General features: G+C 40.5%; 2 long non-coding RNA genes across 2 annotated transcripts in view; one reads left to right on the top strand and one right to left on the bottom strand.

Moving 5' to 3' along the window:
• Positions 1-16,784, top strand: part of LOC111272037 (uncharacterized) — a 57,896-nt gene extending 41,112 nt beyond the window's left edge. Inside the window, exons 3-4 of the long non-coding RNA XR_002687280.2 lie at positions 14,222-14,524; positions 15,431-16,784. This is a non-coding gene — a long non-coding RNA (uncharacterized LOC111272037). The remainder of the gene's footprint in view (positions 1-14,221; positions 14,525-15,430) is intronic.
• Positions 526-16,374, bottom strand: LOC147751906 (uncharacterized). The gene is made up of 2 exons (XR_015315588.1): positions 16,274-16,374; positions 526-1,002 (listed from the first exon to the last, which is right to left on the bottom strand). It is a non-coding gene; the product is annotated as an uncharacterized LOC147751906 (long non-coding RNA).
• Positions 16,785-18,557: the final 1,773 nt, after the last annotated feature.

The following is an 18,557-nucleotide window of genomic DNA, read 5'->3' as shown; positions in this document are numbered from 1 at the left end:
CGGCCCATTACTATTCAGTCATCATTGATAAGAACGTTCGTTGGATCAGTGGCAGATTGTTTTGGTCTCATTTACTGCAAACGTTGAAGAACATTCCCTTGTACTGAAGGGATAGATGGACGTGTGAGCGTCATTGGAACTATTGCTGCTGCTGCTGCTGCTGCTTTGTAGATTCCGGCCATTTCAGATCATCTCGCCCTTTAGGAAGCCAACGATAATTATACTGCATAATCAGCTTGACAAAAAGCTTCTAAACCAATAACGACGTTTGTTATTTTGAATATTTTGCTGAGCTTATTAGGCTAAAATAGAAACAGACTACTGTTATTCGCTCTCCATGCAGTACCAGACGTGCCATTGTTATCTCTACACATGCATCGATTCCAAGAGACGGTGTAGTCTCCATAGCGATCATATGGAACAAGCATGCAGTCACGCTTCTGTAAATCTTAAGGTCGGCAAAAGTCATTATTAAAAAAATCACGAAATACCAGAAGCTATTGCCACAAAGGAAAACAAATTGGGTTAAAAGAAAATGTATTATTTAGCTGCAACAAGAACTGTTTGGCTGATTACTATGCCGCATCATAGGTTTGTTGGAGGAAATCCAGATAAGTCGAGCGAGACACACTCCAGCTACCTTACTTAGCGTGGCGAATCCTTGATGCTATCCAGAAATCGTAATTCTAAAAACCTATTTTCACAGAAAAGATATCCGGAGAGCGTGGGCATTTTTTCAAGGCGTTGATTCCCAAAAGTTGAACACATGCAACCTCCGCATCGTTTAAAGTCAGGGATCATTTGACCACTACCAATAATAACATACGTCTTTTCATCCATTTCTTCGACAAAAGCGTCTAGCAGTTCAATACGGCACTTTTTCAACTCCTTATTTTCTTCTGTTTCACGGAATGTTTTTTCTGCGCGATACACCCACAGACTGTATTATCACTGCCGTTTACATATTCCCAGCTATCCAACACATCCAACTGTGGAGCTCGTCTGTAATTACACAGAAAAAAATATTAGGTTGCGCTATTCCGCTAGGTTTTTTAATTATTAATTATTAAAATTAATTATATCTAGAGGATGCTTTTTAGAAATATGGATTATGTTTACTGTCACATAGCTAGTCGACACATAGATAAAATACAAAATACATATGATATTTATAAAATAAGTGTTAACATTGCGAAAAGCATTTCATATACCTAAAACAAAATAGAGATATTTAACCTAACGAGCTATTTTTTATTTTGATTTCGTTGCTCGCAATGAGAACTGGAGAATCTATTTTACTATTTTATATTAAGAGAACTATATTAAGAAGCACAGCTTCTACGGTGCGGTATGTCTCGAAGACCAGGTAATTATATGCAGGTGTTCAGACAAGCAATGAAATATCAGCCAGCATATACATCTAGGCGGTTCCGGGCTGAGACGTTAAGACTCACACACAGGTCTATCATTGTTAGATTATTTGTATATTAAATATCAGTCGGTGGCACTGTCAAATTGAACGGTTTGACTGTAGTGTTCGCAAATAGCTTTTAACGATTCTCGATAGAGAGTGTTGCGGCACGACTTCCTCTACTCTTTCCTCAACATGTGTTATTAAATATCAGATATTTTTAAGATTAAGCCAAGATATGTAAAAGGGTTACGTTGTTTCAGACTTGCCTCATTCAGATAAAACGAATCAGGGGTTGCTCTTTTATACGTTATCACGTTGTTCCCCGTTTTATTTATTCGAAGGCCCTGATCCTCCAGAATTTTTGTACAGGGTCCCTAATACTTGTTGTAGATGGAATCTCCCCTTGCAGAGCATTACGATATCGTCGGCGTAAAGAAACATTTTCAAGAAATAGTGTTGTCACTTGATTTATGGAAATAACTGAGTGAGAACTGATGAGGAAGAGACAGGATTAAATTGTCCCCGAAACGATTGTTTGTTGAATTTCAATTTTTTCCTTTATTAGTCTTCAATTATTATGAATTATTTTTGGAAAAATATCCCTTAGCGCACCGACTAGTTGCTTCTAGAAATTCTTGTTTCTCTTCGAGCTTCAACTTCGCACGTCTAAGGCAATCTTCATTGATTGTTCTTCCCTTCGCAACGAGTGGGCCGAAGTACAACTGAAATTTGTTTTGTTCCTTCGCTTGAAGTGAAATGTGCTTCGTCCTGGAAGATTCGGTGCTCTACCATGATCAAGCGGGTGGGCCTTTGTTTGGAATCACGTATTTCTTGAACATAATAATCAGAAGCACATTCTTCACACCAGGGTTATCCATGTATGGGAGGGTCGTAGCGGCCACTTCTTGAAGCTTGGGAACTACTGACTTAGTGGTTCCTAGTTGGTGCTTCTCCGTAAAAAAAGGGGTGTGATTTCTTCCTTGACATGTCAGGAACATGTCATTTTAGTAATTTTGCCTTCACTAAGCGACCTTTACAATCCGACGTATGGCACATACTCCCTGCAATCGTTGCTTGCCAACATATCTATGACCGAAGATATTATTGAGCCTACGAAAATCGTCATTTTCGAGTCAGAGGCAGACCATAGACCAAATTTCCCCAGAATCTTTTGAAGCACCACTGTTCAGGCCTGTTTCAGCTTGTTAATTCTCAGATTATAGAAGTCGAGAAGACTTTCTAGAAGTAATATTGCACAATATCGATTAGGACTCGTTTTATATTTAGAACAAAGAGTTGGACCCACCCATTAGTCGGACGTTTACTAAAGTATCAATATTTGAATGTCAATTACGATTTCGGTATTAGGTAATAGGCTTCAACAGTGTGCATAACGTTTATTAACACATATCCGTAATACGCTTTTCGGAGATATTGAAACAAAAAAAAAAAACTATGTTGAAGCTATCCATGAAACATCAAGTTAATTTGGAATGCCTCACTTAACGAAATTCTCTCATTTTAGTTGTTGTGGAACTAGCGTAGGATGCCCTCATATCCGACGGCTCTTCTCAAGGATCGGTTCATAGACCAATTCCACCGTCAAGAAAGTGTGATATATTATTATTATTATATATAAGATATAAGATTATAACTATGAATATAAATGAAGAATTTGCTTTCGGCACCAACAGCTAGGTTTCTGTAATTTTTGCCGGGTGTTTTAAAAGCAACTGTCACTCTATTAAAGATTGAGAGCTCTGTGAAAGAAAACCGAGTTGTCCATCCGCAAAGGCACTAAGGCATCCATTTCCACCAAAACCAATCCGTTTGCATGAGAAACTATTAGCTTTTAGTGACTGGAAAATTATGCATTGTTAATCGAAACAAAGAGCGGAGTTGTTGAGCTAAAGGACCATCGTTTAACGGTTTAACAGCGGCGCTTCAGCCGGAGGGTGCTGGACAGGAACAGAAGCCACAGAAGATGGAAGGTCGACACAGGTTTGGCACCATGTGATGATGATGATGGTGGCGATAATCAGCAAATAGACCCAGCTAGATATAAGCGCTGGCACTCTGATCGAGCCGGTCATTGACGTTGAGCAACTTGTGCCTCTATGTGTCGTCTGCACCTGAGACATTATGCCTATAGCTGTATCTGTGAATACGTTCGCATACTCGAGAAGCCGAATGCACTTGAGCTTTGTGCCATTGGCAACGGAAATAGCGTTGTTAATTGAAATCACCGATCGAGCATTTTTCTTCTTATTGGTGTATGGCTTGCGGGCAATACTCTCCATGACGCTGGTTATTATATTTTCAGCTAGAACAATTAGTGAATTTCCAAAGATTGTAGTTTTGCTGACAACGGCATGTACTGAAAGGAACTTTCCCACGCTTAAGCCCACTTCAAGATATGCTCCTGTGAGATAAAGAGCTATAAATATCTGGTTTTCTATTTAACTTGTGTAAGAAGACAATCAATAAAGCAGACATTACGTTCTTAGACAATGGTCATAATGAATTTCCGTATGAAATGCTATAACAGATACTCTTACGGCAGTGGTAACCTATTTGCCTACGACAGGAAAAACACAGGGCTAATTTAGGCTTGAATCTAGCCACGGCCACACTTCATTTCGTGCTTCTTCTGAAGGTGTACATAAAGGTAGTATTGGGTATATATACCAGAGGTGGCCTCATTTCACTTTTTAGGTTATGTATATTTTTGATTTGTCTTAGTGCTCTTGATAATCTAAGAAGCTGTTTTGGCAAAATTTACGTAAACGTTTTTATTAAAAATTGTACTTTCGGTGCAAAAAGGCGTCAGTCTATATGGAACGTGGACTTTAGTCTTTTTGTATAGAAACTGCAAACGAAATCGAAAAAAACATCTCGTTTTCCGTCATATGAATCTTCGTGAATACTATTTACCGCTGCACAAGTGGGTACACTATTCTAATGGAAGGGATTATCGTCTAACCTGGCGATTTCATAGTCTCGTAGTCGAAGGCGGGGAGAACCGGGAAAAAAAATAAAAGTTACAGAGTAAAAACAGAGAGCTGAGGATGAGCAAAAATCGCAGTTGTAACTAGAGTTTTAGCTTTATTAGACTCAAAAACAAGAATATATTAATAATACGATAGTATAGATAAAATAGATGGTCAAAAAACAACCATTCGGGTAGAAATGAAGATCATATCGGCTAAATCCAAAATGGAAGGTGTTTGACCGGTGCTCAATGGGTACATGCGGGCCTATTGAGCGCGTTCAGGGGGAACTGAAGATATATAACTATAGGTAAAATGCTAAATAAGATAGGAGAACACCGTGTTTAGTGGAACACGAGTGTACAATTGTGTTTGAATGTAAATGCAAACATCGGATACACTATGTAAGATTGTAAATTTGAGGCGACATTCTCTCTCATGATATCTCTTATGAATATATAGATTTATTGGTCTGTGTGGGCTAGATGTACACGTGTTAATATTTAAGATCTTGTCTTTCACAACGAATAGCCTTTTGACACTAGATAATACCCGCCTTTATACTATTGGGACTGGTCAGAGTGACATATTTTGCAAATTCGTATAATTACAAATTGACTTACATTTAACAATACCTTGATAATGCAGATTTTTTAATTTTTATTTTAAATCTTTACACTTCACAATGTTCTAATTTTATTTCACATAATTATCCTTGAGTTCAAAATGAAAAATCAGGACACCTGATGGCACATACGAGATTCGGGCCTGACGCATTTTAGCAGGTAGCCAACATCGATATCGTATAAGAGAGTCGACCAGACTAATTGTAGAGTGAGCAATCGTCGCTCTTATTTTGTTTATTTCTGATGTCGATTTGTCAAGGTCTCTATCCCGGGAGCCGCTGTCGCTTCCGTCGCCTTTAGGCGCTTTCAAAATAAACACCGATTCGCTACGGCCGCCGTTTAGCGTCAGGCTTACCCTTATATTGTAGTGTGGGGTAGTATTTATCGTAACTGTCCTTTCTTAGTCAGTGGAATGTCACGACCCATCGACCGCGTGCCAACTTAATGTATACTAACAAGCATAACGTAATGGCCCACGCTTAGAATCCTAGGATCGATCGGCACTAGTGGTTGTTCTGCCGTGTCCGTTTACCGAGATGTTGCTAGACGTGTACCGTACGTCTTCAGAATTGTTTTCTTCGGGCAGAGTTGCCGGTGCCGTTTGCCAGTCGGTGTTATGATCATGCCGCTAGACTAGTAATTCGTTCTCCGACGTCAGTTCCGCGATTGCTTCCGCGTTAGAAGTGAGCACAATGTCTACCTTTTGTCCACTGCTTCCCGGTTTGCTGTTATTCCCAGATTGGTGTTGATGCTATCCTTAATAATAGAGGGGTTGCTAAGTAACGTATCAAAACAAATAAAGGTGTATAATATCGGCGGCGCCGTCTTGCCGCTATGTTCCCTGAGAGGCAGCTTAGGCCGCAGCGGTATTTGATAAAGAGTGTATCCTAGCGAGCCATACCGACAGTGGCTATAGCAAGCAGAGGTCGTATCTACCTTTCGAAGTAATATCAAATATATCCCTGATGAACAGGTCCAGGGTTTAGTGGATGAGGGTCCCACAGTACCAGACAAAGCACAATTTGGTGATGTCTGGTCTGCACAATGCATTTGCTCTCAACCTCCAACCAAAGTTCGACTTTAATATATTATAATCTAAAGGTTTTAACTAGAGCTGACAGCAGCCTTTAAATAGAAATTAAACGAATATTTTCCTCGAAGAAATCACGAAAAGGAGTTTTGTAAACTCTCGGGAACGATCTAACTTTCGTTTACTACGGTAGTATGTTTCTATTCAGTAGAAGAACCAAAGGCCGAAGTCTATCCTTATGCGAACTTTGCTTCGTGTGTCAGTTCGCTCTCGTATAGTGCCCTAAACTTATACTGCCCAGCGTTATACGCCAGAGGACCGCCCTATATGATCGTCGAATACCAAGCCTTTTGTTGTGAATAATAAACAAGGTGCATTGGTATGTGTTAAGTCGTTCTTTTACCGTGACAACTAAGAAAGGGTAGTTGATTCCCCCAAAGCCATCAAACTAGCGACACCCCGGAAAAGAGCGATAAAGGTTCATAAGTGACGATATTGCCCTGGATCGCTTGCGTTGCATTAGCTGGCGAGTCCACACTGAGTCATGGTTCATATTCAACAAAAATGGTCAAGCCATTTTGTCGTCGAGGGTTGAAAGGCTCGGTGGATTTCTGCTACAGGAAATCACACAGTATCATTTTGGATTACAGGGTTTTCGGCCAGTATTTCCGCAGTTGGCTGAGCTGACGATACTACGTTTTTACTAGCCGGGCCATTCTTGCTTAACAAAGACCGTCCGCCGGCTCGTACCCCGTTCCTTCCAGTAGCAGGGCTTTTAAACTTGAGTGTACGATCGCAGTGGCAGCATTTGTCAGACGTCAAAGCCGAAACATGAGCGGCGTCTGTTTTAAGCACCTGCAAACCGCCAATGGGTTTTTATTTTATTAGTATGGGGCCGCTATGCATGCCAGGGAAGGCGCTTTTGTTCGCGCTAATGAATAGACTTCTGCATCCGTTTTGCTCATATTTTTTTGACCCTAAAAGTTATAAGCCAGGTTATGCTAAGAGCCCTGTCCGCCCTTTAGGAACTATACAGGACTCGAAACGTAGTCGTAACGGATAACATAGACTGGTTTCGGGGAGGACAATATCTAGCGCGTTTCAATATTCGCCATGTAAGGAGCGCCATAGTTTACCAACAGGTGAACACGGTGGTGGAAAGGAGTGAAATTTCACGCGTCTGCTGAAAGGGCCTGGTCCCTCTGCCTCCTGAATGATTTTAGCGGTCTCTTTCGCAGCAAACAGTACCGTTCAGCTAGGCCTTAGATAAGACGCCACTTGACTTTAAACTCGTGCAACACGAAAAGTTGCTAGAGTTGTAGCCCAAAAGTCTACCCATTTGATACCTAGGTAATATTCCATACTCAATTTTGTCAGAAGAAACCTATCCCTGAAGCCTTCTGCGCCGGTCACCTTCGCTCTAGAAATATGTCCTTGTATGTCTCGCGGACAAGCACTTTCATACATCATAGAAGCCGCGCATCAGGTTTGTGACAGGATGGTGTTGAAAAGCGAATTTCGCTGTGCATGTAGTGGGCCACGGCAATGGTGTGTCACCGCCGACCTAGAGGATATTCGGCTTTAAAGCTTCAGAGATAAAAGCTTTAAACGAAACAATTCTCGATAAAAGTAACTGATAAAGTCTAATGCAGGGCCCAGTTGTGCGGAATGCGGCTTTAAGATTACTTTTCAAAATGCCACAGGAAGATCTAGCTGCACCAAGTTGCAAATGAATAAGCAGTCGAGCTGCTCCTTCAGTAGTTTAACATTTCAAATGCGTGGTGGCAAGTATTGGCAAATTGAAATTCATCCAGTTTTGGCTACAGAAAAACTTCCATCGCGCCTCTACAGGGCAAACAATTACGCGCCATACGGTTACTTTAGATTCATAAGTGGTTGTTCGAACATGGTGTGCGTTCTCTCGTATGCTTATACGTGATAGTTCTTTTTTTCTCTTCATCCAATCAGGTAAAAATGCAAATCAACCGAGATGATTATCGATGCAAAGCTGGGCCGACGTTGCTGCTGCTCGTCAATCTATGTAACAAACGGGCATCGCTTTCTCCACAGCCCTCCACTGGTCCCGGCAATCTTGCATCGTCGCCCATCTCGTGTTTTGCCCCAGGCAATTTTTCTTATTAGAGTCCACATGTACTAATGTCGGACGCTATCTTGCTTTCCGAACGGCACACGTCTATTTTCCTCGCCTGTCGAGGCTCCTTCGACGACGCGAGTCCTCTGCGGCTCAGTCACCCTTTTGTCAGCTCAAAGAACCACGTTACGAGCCAATGCCGTTACAGGAACTAACAATCGCAACGAAGGTGGCTTGGTCGTTCATTGAAGATTATCGGCTAATCAAGTCAGAACTAGGAGCTATGCTATCTAGGTAGGATAGTGCACAATATTTCTTCTATACCATCTGCTCATTGGGATTATTCTTTATATGTTTCAGAGGTATATGGCAATGTACTGGTGTTAAATGTATTCTCCATATATATATATATGCCGCATTTGTTAATATGTAAAGAATGTCCCCCATTATTTTTAGACACTAGTTCCAGCGCTCTAGCAACTTTTAAACAACCATATAATTATCATTTCCGTTCTTATGTGTAATTTCTATATCTCTAATTTCCACAAGTAAATCCATAGTGGGATATGCTTGCCTACCAGTTGCCCTTTTCAGGGCATAAAAAGCTTCGTGACTACACGGACGCAGATAGAGCGAATGAGCATAACGAAGCCAGCGTTAGATATTTCTTTATTAAATCTAAGAAGTAATTGAGGTACGGCGGTAAGGTTTACTAGCATTATCATCAAATAACCAGATCGTGTTTCGATTGTCGTGCCAACGGTCCATGAGTCTCTTGAAGGATTAGAGATAGCCGGCTGCATTCATTGTTCCATTCACGGCAAGTACTTCATAGTAACAGAGCCTCTGATGTCTACTGCGAGTACTCGTATCAATTTAAATTCGAAACTACTCTATACTGCGATTGAATTCGAGTTCTTTCTAGGGTATCGTCATTCTTTTGTGTGGTTTCTCTCTAGCTAGCGATAGAGGTTGAACCATATCTCGTCTATCGTGACCGTATGCCACGCACGACTTTTCGTTGGCTAAAGTTCCGAGAATTGCATGTGAACCACACGCGTTTCCGACTGGTACGGACATAATTCACAAAAAGCCCACTTGTTACTGAGTTTTTACGTTTTCGATATTTAGGTTATGATTTCGTAGCACGTCACATGTAAAAAGCCAGTTTTGGCCGACAGGGGCTTTAGACCCCAAATTCTATTTCCGTAAAAAGCAACGCGTTCGTACCATACGGTGCCGACGTCTGATCAGCTCCTCGCTGGTCTCCAGCGCTTCAATGTCCGTTTTTGAAATGTCTGCATTATCGACGCGTTGTTTTTGTTTGAGAGATGTCCTAGACTAATGTCTGCCAATTTTCAAAGAATTTCCGTAGCGCTACAGCCTTCAAAATATAAGCCTCTACACGACTAAAGAATTTACCGGCCAAATTTTGTGTGCCAGCGGCGCTAGTTCAAAAATTGTTCAACCTCAACTGTTAATAGGAAGTGTTAATATATATGTATATATTTATATATATATATTGGGGCACTACGAGCCATAATTTGCCCTATGATACCGTTAGGAATAACCGGTGCTACGAGAGAGCAGCACATAGTATGAGTATATTTGCTAAAGATACTCCTGTAGCCCAAACGTATACATAAATAATCAATTAAGTTTTAATGGAAGACAGATAGTTCCTCGAAAAAGTTAATTCTTAAACAAATCTGAAGGCTAAATACTGTTCCTAGAGAGAACTGTGATTATAGCTAGAAAATATGAAGCTCTATAATCATTTACTGCCAAGTTAGGCAGGGAAAAGGTTATGATATGTCTGTCACAGGTCCATATCAAGTTTTGCTGCGCAACGTAAAGCCAGGGTCTGAATAGCAAAGCGCCTATCTATGTGGAACGTAATACGGAGAAGCACTGACAGTAAGTATAATGTTCTCGAAGACCATTTTGACAGCACTGAAACTTATATAACTATCGTGGTTATCTCTGCTTCTAATATAAATAGTTATTCGTAATAAACTCTGAACTACGATCAAGCTTGTACGCAATGCGGTGCGTATCTCGGTAGTATTGTATTGTTCTAACGATACATTGCGCTAACAACTAGCGTCAACGACATTCGGTTGCCTGGGTTGCTGTCCGATCGGGCAATTTCTTGTCACGGTTGCATAAAAGGGGCCGTCGATGACTCCTTTGTGCTCGAGGCTAAGCTCCCCTGCGGGCTGCAACACTGTATATAAGGATAGACAAAAGCATAAATTCCCCACAATTGGCGGATAAGCGACAGTTGTCAAACATCGCACGGCTATTGATGCCCTGTGCTTGTACGATGATACCCAGCGCGCCGTTGACGGTTCTAGAGTTGTAAACGTCGTGAACGACGACGGGTTAGAGGAATCGTTTGTCGTCAACAGCCTCCTGAAAGATCTGGTCCTAGGCAAGCCATTTTTTACGACGCGGTTTCAGTTTATGAAGAAAAACAATTACCCGCCTTGTAATCACTATTGCACAGCCATTATTGATGGATTCATTATACCACTAGCAACATGTGTTGCAGTAAAAACTACTTTATACTGCAGGTGGGCGAGGTTTTCAGCCGTTTTCCAAAGTGTATATGTAGTCTTATTAGCACGGATGTGTAAGGCCAGTAACAGGTATTGCTCATGAACTTAAAAAATTACCCATAAGACTCAGAGATTACACTGCTCTGGGTAGATATAGTGAGCCTGACAAGATTTACAGAGGTGACTCCAAAGAACGGGATCTCTGCTGTTCTCTTGAAGACAGTGTTTCTCTGACGCTAGGTGCAAGGTTGACAGCAAAGCATCGCCATCGTCTATTAAGGCTATTCATGGGCCAATACGATATGGCCATCTCTTCAGGATGTGAGAGAAACTCACTCATACCGATCTTGTTCAGTACACGATCCGGACTGGCTATTGATTCCTAACCGCGAGAAATTGCACCCGGGAAGAGGCCGGTTATAGATATCGAGGTTCAAAATATGCTGCGCAACGGCATCATCCAGTCTGTGATCATCTCCAATAGTGCTGATGAAGAAAACAGACGGTATGATATATTTCTGCGTGGACTACCACAGACGATGTGGGGAGACGTCCCGCATCGACAACGCTATCGATACCCATGCCAGTACTTGCTACTTCAGTACCAAACCTGAGCAGCAGACACTAATAGATAAGAAAGCACTCAGGCAACAAAAAGGAAACAGCACTCTGCATGCCGCGGGCTTAACCAGTTCAAGCGGATGCCATTTAGTTTCACCAACGCGCCCGCGACGTTTTAGAACTAATCGATAAAATTCTTAGGCGCTCGATGGCATCATAGTCCACTCAATTGGCTTTGACACCCACATGTCCCACGTGTAAAAAATTCGGGGCAATCGACTCCGCCGGCTTGCGGCTAAAAACAAAAAAATGCTAAGGAGATGGCGTATCTAGGCCACAAGATCATAGCCATTAGATTTTTTAAATACAGAGAAAGGTCAGATGGCAGAAGTCCTGTTCTGGAAGTTAAAAGGTTCCTTGGACGTAACCTCCTACTACTGGCGGGGCGTAGGAGCCTTTACGCCGATCGCAAATCCGCTGCATGCCGTGATTAAAGCTAAGAACTTCGTTTGGAACACCGACCTCTACAGAATCTATCGGCTTTTTTTTTCGGCTTTTTTCGGCTCTGGAACTCGCTTTTGTCAGGATCTGGAAACTAAATTGCAAACGGACGTCAGCGGACCAAGGTAGGGACACTGACTTCTAAAGGCTCAGGCACAAAGTGGGCGCAAGCAAGTTATTGCTTATGCTAGCTGTCGTTCGAGGTTAAGTGCTACGAAATAAAGGCCGCGTGCTCGGTGGTGACATAGCCCATCGAGAAATTCCGACCGTACTTATGTAAGCAACACTTCAAGGTTCTTACCGACATCTCACTCAATTACCTGAAAGGGAAGGCCAACTTTTGCCCAAAATTATCCCACTGGGCTCTCGATCTTACAAAAGTACGACTTTAAGATTATATACAGGAAAGGTCCGCCAACTCAAAACATACTTCGGTACCGCAGCTGAATATAAAGATAGTAGTACGCAATAATTCCTACGTAACTACGGTCCAAATCTCTATATAAGGCGGAGTAAATCGCACTTGGAGTGACTTTTGCCCTGTATACAAAAGCTGTTTAGCAAGTAGCGCAACCTATAGAAAAACAACATAAGGCTAATGAAAAATAATACGAGACTTGCTTATTATATTTTTTGAGGAGCATTCCGTGAGGTCTAGAGGGTCTTAAAATTGAGGTATTCATGTACGAAGAAAATGTTTCTATAGCAGCAGCAAACATAAATGAACTTGTTTCGCACCCCATCTACAATCAAGAGAGTAAAATGCCGGTAAACACCAAAAACACCTAGGTAATCAAGTTTAAGATTTCAGAAACGATAAAAGGAAAATCGTATCGTATATAATATGGAGTCGAGGGACGTAAAACTATCGTCTAGCAACAAAGAATTTGTAGCTGACGCAACAATTTACATATTGGGGCTACATAATCATATCAAAAACAATAGTCGCAAAGGCTTATATATTAAGAAAATGCCCAAATTTAAATTCCTTACACAATTTCCAAATGAAGTAAAGAGTAGCTTATCAACTAATTGAAAATTTTTATCGTGAACTCTATTGTATTTCATATAAAAAAAAGTGATCTCAGCGATCCGAAAGTCATTATGATTGAGTTTATGAAGGACTAGGCTCTTTATAGTAAATATGTAGAAAGAATACTGTATGCTATTCTGTAAGGGTCAACAGCTAAAAATCAGTAGCATATAGGACAGCTAAGATTTAAATACTTTGGTTTACAAGGTTTTTCAATTAGTTAGGGAAAGAGCTCCAATCCATTAAGCGTACATAGTTTGAGCTTTTTCGAAGCTATTTAAGACGGGGCTTGAAGGTTAATGGCATCAATCGAGAAGGTATACAATTGGCCGATTGATGTCTTGGGGGCTGAAAAGAAACAGGAAAGGGGCCCCGGATGTATTTGAAATGGCTCGTAGGGCATCATTTAGGCCATCGTTCACAGGAGTCAGAGGTGCTTAATGCTGAGCTATGGCTAGCCGTAAACCACCATGCGGGTTAAAATAAGAAGTACGACCTATATAGAGACATATACCTAGTTCCTAGGTATATGCCGTTCTAGGAACCTAGGAAAAAGTCTAAGAGAGTTGAGGTAAGACAGCCTAGGGATCATCAAAAAAGAAGTCAATTAACTTAGGGTTGTCAAAAGAAACTGAAAATGAAGGCCTACTTAAAAGCATAATCGGTCAACCGCAACAAATGATTAGCTATGACGAAAGATATCCAGCCATGAAAATCAGGTCGGTAGTGCTTAAAAAGAAGCACTACTCTTTTGGCACTACAAATCAGAACTTTAGAAAGTAGTACACATTAAGCATAAGGGAATCCTGATAATTGGCCAGTGTGGAGATAATAGAGATTTCTCAGATTTTATCACGTATGGGTGTCTTCGACGGAAGCTTTGGTACGCAAGTACAAAATGGGACTCGGTGCATTATCTTGGCCGATGGTTTTGAGAAGCTTCACAGGAAAAATAGAATTCTCGAAATGGTAACTGAGGCAAATCTAACTTTTAGATAATTCATAAAGTATCTACGAAATCATCATAGAATTGAAAGCAGGACAATGGCCGTATGAGAATAATTCCATAACGTAGGCAGTCAAAAGGCTTTGGCAAAATCACAGGAGATTCTAACTGCTACATTGCTTAAGAACGTGCGTTTTAATATCATTAAACACTACCCAAAAGGAGTGTGGAGCTCCGGTGGAGTAGCTTTTGAAAACCCGAATTGACCAAAAGTGGGATTAAAGCTGAATCAGTATAGGTAGGTCAAAGGTTCTTACTACAAAGAAAGTAGTAGATATGGGCGTTAGGAGAATTTTTTGGCTTTTACTCTTGTCAATAGAAAGTTATCGTGGCTATTCTGAAAGTGGAGTGAATGTGGAGTTGAGAAAAAAAAGAAAACTAAAGATAAAACCTATGGATATTTTCAGAAAATGTATATCAAGTCTACAACATTAAGAACACAGCTTCTTACAGACCTTATAGCTGCCACAAAATTAGATAACTAAGGCAGGATCTCCGACTGAAGGAAAAAGGCAAGGCAAAGAACGCAGCGGAAATTAAGGATGTGGATCAAGAGCATGTTTAAGATATACAACATACATGTTTTGGAGAGCTGCGAGAAATGGGAACGGAAATTGGTTACTCACTTCAGCCGTACCGGTATAGTTTACTGAGTCATCGCCGAAAATGTACGAGGGGTGGAGGAATCACCTGATGAAATCTACATAAGGGTGAGATGCACGAATTAAGATACAAATTTTCACTCTCACGATATAAAATATGAAATAGTTTACTGGATTTGATAAAAAGGTTAATACGTAATAAAGGTTCTTTAGCTTCAAACACCGAGCTGCGCTTTAGGCATCTACCACAATATCGTAGAGTATTTACCAGTGTCCAACTGCAGTGCCTACTAAATTTACACCTTCCCTTGAGCATGCTCATGGGGCAGTACTAATTTTTATATTTTCCTTGTATATCTTTATATTCTTTTCACTCAGCTTGACAGGCTGATAGTATCCGATAGATTATATTTACTTTTGTTGTTACTAGTTAAAGTCATAATATGTCAGTATCAGAGTGAGTGTGAAGATCATTTTAAGCACTGTTCTTCATATGGGTTATACGAGTCCTGTTGAATGTATAAGACTTATAATTTGAGGGACATACTAGAAATGCAAAATGATAGCCATCACGATCTGGAGCGGCTATATATATTGTCAGATGAGTGGCGTCGCGAGGAAAGTTGGCGCTTAACAATTAACACAACATGAAATCTATCGTCACCAGTATGTAAGCACGAATGCTTGCGCCCTCTAACAGTAGATAATGAAACATTACCCCACCCCCTGGTAATAACTGAGCTCTCTAAGTCGGTATCAAAGTAAACTTAGCTACGTAGCTATTCGCCCGCGTTGTTGAAGATCCGTGACGCGGTGTGAGTTTGGCTGTTAGAGGGGGGCGTTAAAGTCATTAACCAGCTTCTTCACTAGTATGTATATGGTTTCCGAATCAGCCGGCCAAAGGTAGGAAATGACGTTATCCTCCACTAGGCACGGCATGAGATGGCTTATTCTATGATAGAAGAAAACGGATACCTCCACTAAAGCAGTCTGGTCTGTTGCTTTTCATTGCAGGGCAGTGCATAGAATAGAGCTAAAAGAGCTAACTACCCGGGGACGTCTATGCTGTCCGAGGTTGCACTGCTTTTACAACTTCACTGCGTTAGCTTCTCTTGGAGGCCCGGCCTTTCGATACGATTTATGGTCGTCCAAAAACTAAACAATTCAGTCTTAAATATAATTTGCTTGTACAATCTCTAAACGTTCAAGTTTAAATTTAAATGGCTCGACGGTATTTGATATATGCTACGTATACTTCTCCCTTTATTGCTTATATATTAAAACCAGCGCTCCAAAAGTTTCCTGGCCGCTGTGCATTTGTGATCTGCAGTATCTGAGGTATGCATAACTTCGCTATCGATAGCCTATTTGAGGGATAGAAGCCCTCTTTAAGGGATAGAAGCAATCGAAATCACACGGACATCAACCTGAAGACTAGAGCAGTTGAAACCATCGCTCGATTCTGTTTTCCTCAATTCAGGTCTAGACTAACCATTGTGCTGTCGATTCCCACGCCATGCATCCATGAAGCTCTTTAGGAATGTGAAGTATCTGCTAACGTTGACCTATTTCGTTCTAAAAAAACTTCATAATAATAACAAGCATTGCAAGCGTGAGCATCACCTCATTTCGAATATACTCTGCACTCCCTTGCCTGATCATTCTACGGTGAGCATCATAGACGTACGTTACATCAGTGACTATGAACATGCAGCCCTCGCTAATTCAAATCTTGATGTCGACAAACGGTTATTATGGTATTCTGTTTCCATAACATTTCATAAGTTGGTTAGAGAAAAACTGAGATAAACGAACGATGAGAAGGAACTACACTATGGAACATAAATCAACTTTTACCAGGTTTCGACGGGGGATTTAACAAGTCCAGTTATGCCATGGGACCTTTTTTGGATGACCACTGTAGTAGATCCGAGGTGGTTCAGCACACAAAAAGTAGAGGCTAAGAATCAGCCACAACTTAAAGATCCGTCTGTGATGTTGGTATGCTCGAGGCATATTTTTATGACAGTAAAAGATGCGCAAATTACCTCTTAGTTACACCACGTACCGTTCTTTTGTTGGAAGTCATAACATATACTCATCTTTTATACGTTCCTCAGCGGTATCATTTCCGTGCTACAATGGGGAGAGCACTAATGAACTGTTATTTGTTGTTTCCCTGAGGGTTTTTTCTACCAGTGTTTTCACTAGTCTGCAATGTGTTTTACCAACGTCTTCATTTTCGGATGGAGCTTTTTTTTTTTTTAGAACTAAAGTGTATCTTTGCCTCCTAGTTGATCACGATCTGATCACGTTCAGTCGACGTCTAGCTGTAGTATTTAAAGGAATAAATTCAAAGGCATATATTTATTTAAATGTTTTTTTTTGTGTAATAACAGCTTATTTAGTTTTACAACTGGCAGGCGTAAGTACTCTAAGACGCCCGGCTATACGCTATAACGCTTGAGTTCGCTGTGACAAAAAGCTATATCTGCCCGTAAATGAGAAGCCATATTGTCTGTCTAACCACTTAATGAAAGAGGCCCACTAGGTGCATTTCGTAGTATTTCTAATCGTTTCCATAGTCCTTTCTAGAATAGGTAACAAAAATAGATGGACACTATCATGTAGGTGACCGTACCTTCGTCAGCGCGTGTGACATGGCCAACTACTAAACGAAAGGGACAAAGACGCTCGCGTAAACTGAACGCATAAGGGAAAAGAAGTTTCTTAGCCGATATAGTATAGGTACGTAAAGCTTCCGGTGTTGACCGTTTGAAATAATTTATAGTAATAAAATTTTCGAAATGCTAAAGTATCTAAAGGTATGAAAAATTTTAGTTACACGATCATCATACTAATTTTATGGATCACTCGATGAACCTTCGGTTTTCGTCTCGCGCCTATCCAGCGTTAGTTTAACTAGTTTGCTAGTCACTGCTATATCATCCGGCCTTGCTTAAAGGACAGCATGCATTAACGGGTATTCCATTTCTGTTGCCCTGCTCACCTAACTATTTGTTTCACCTGTTCCTATGCGAACGCGTCTAGTTCACATTAGACGTAGGTTAACTTTTTTTTAATAGACATTCGTTAGAAAATTGCTCAAAAGACCGTTTAAAACAATGTAGCATTTCGTTTTTATCCTATTGTTGCATAGAAAAACTGAAATGACCAATTGAACATTTCGCCCCTTTCACGCCGAAACATTCATTTTAACTACAAAAAATATAGCGCATTTTTACGGTAGCTTTTTCGGCTCGTCAAGGCCTATCGTCTGGCGTCAAGGAAGTGGTGCTTTATGTAGAACAAATGCTTTCGATATACTGATGTTCTTTTCAAAAAATCTCTCCGAAAAATGCTTTAGCAATGTTTATTATATCAGCCGTTTGAATTTTCCAGGTGACAGGTATTAGAAATTCGCTTAAAACATCGTTCAAAGTTTCCTCTTAACTGATCTCCACTTCACTGCCACATAGGGAAAGCAGATGTTGCATTCAGTCTTTCGCCATTTTCAGGCTGGTTGTCCATTTCATATATAGGGATATGGGTTTTGCATTTTTACTCAGTTCATCGAGATTTATTGATCGGTAAGAAAAAAACGTACGTTCTACATAGAACACCATATCAAGTTTTTGATTTTTAAATGGCATTTTGGGTATAGGAATGTATGTAGAGTTTCGATCTAGCTAGATAAGGGCTTTCGATTGGTGCCTAGAAATACGTCCTAAAATAAAGCTCCATACAAATATTCGCCTGCTATTTTTTCAGAAAATCTTCTTTTAAGTTAAACTTACTAAAATATAATTTACATTATCCCGACTTTCGATTGATAGCTTTTCCATAGACACGTAGAAGAAAGTCCAATAAAAAAAAAATCCAAGGAAATTATTTCGAAACTACTCGGACAGGCACCGGAAGCAAAAGGAAGATCGAATTTGCGCTACGCCTTTTCAAATTAACCAACCCCAGCAGACCTGCACTTTTACGGTATCCCATTGCATTTCATTTAAGATTATACAACACGAAAGAAATAGCATACTTTTTGGTATTGTCATAATGAGCCAAACATAATGTCCAGAAATTCTATTTTCTATTTCCAAAAATTGTTATAGATCTTTTAATATATCGTGAAACGAGG

This window comes from Varroa jacobsoni, unplaced genomic scaffold (genome assembly GCF_002532875.2).
Source record: "Varroa jacobsoni isolate VJ856 unplaced genomic scaffold, vjacob_1.0 contig01470, whole genome shotgun sequence".
In the NCBI taxonomy this organism is placed as follows: domain Eukaryota; kingdom Metazoa; phylum Arthropoda; class Arachnida; order Mesostigmata; family Varroidae; genus Varroa; species Varroa jacobsoni.
Note: the sequence above shows the minus strand (reverse complement) of the source record. Positions and strands in the feature narration are given on the sequence as shown.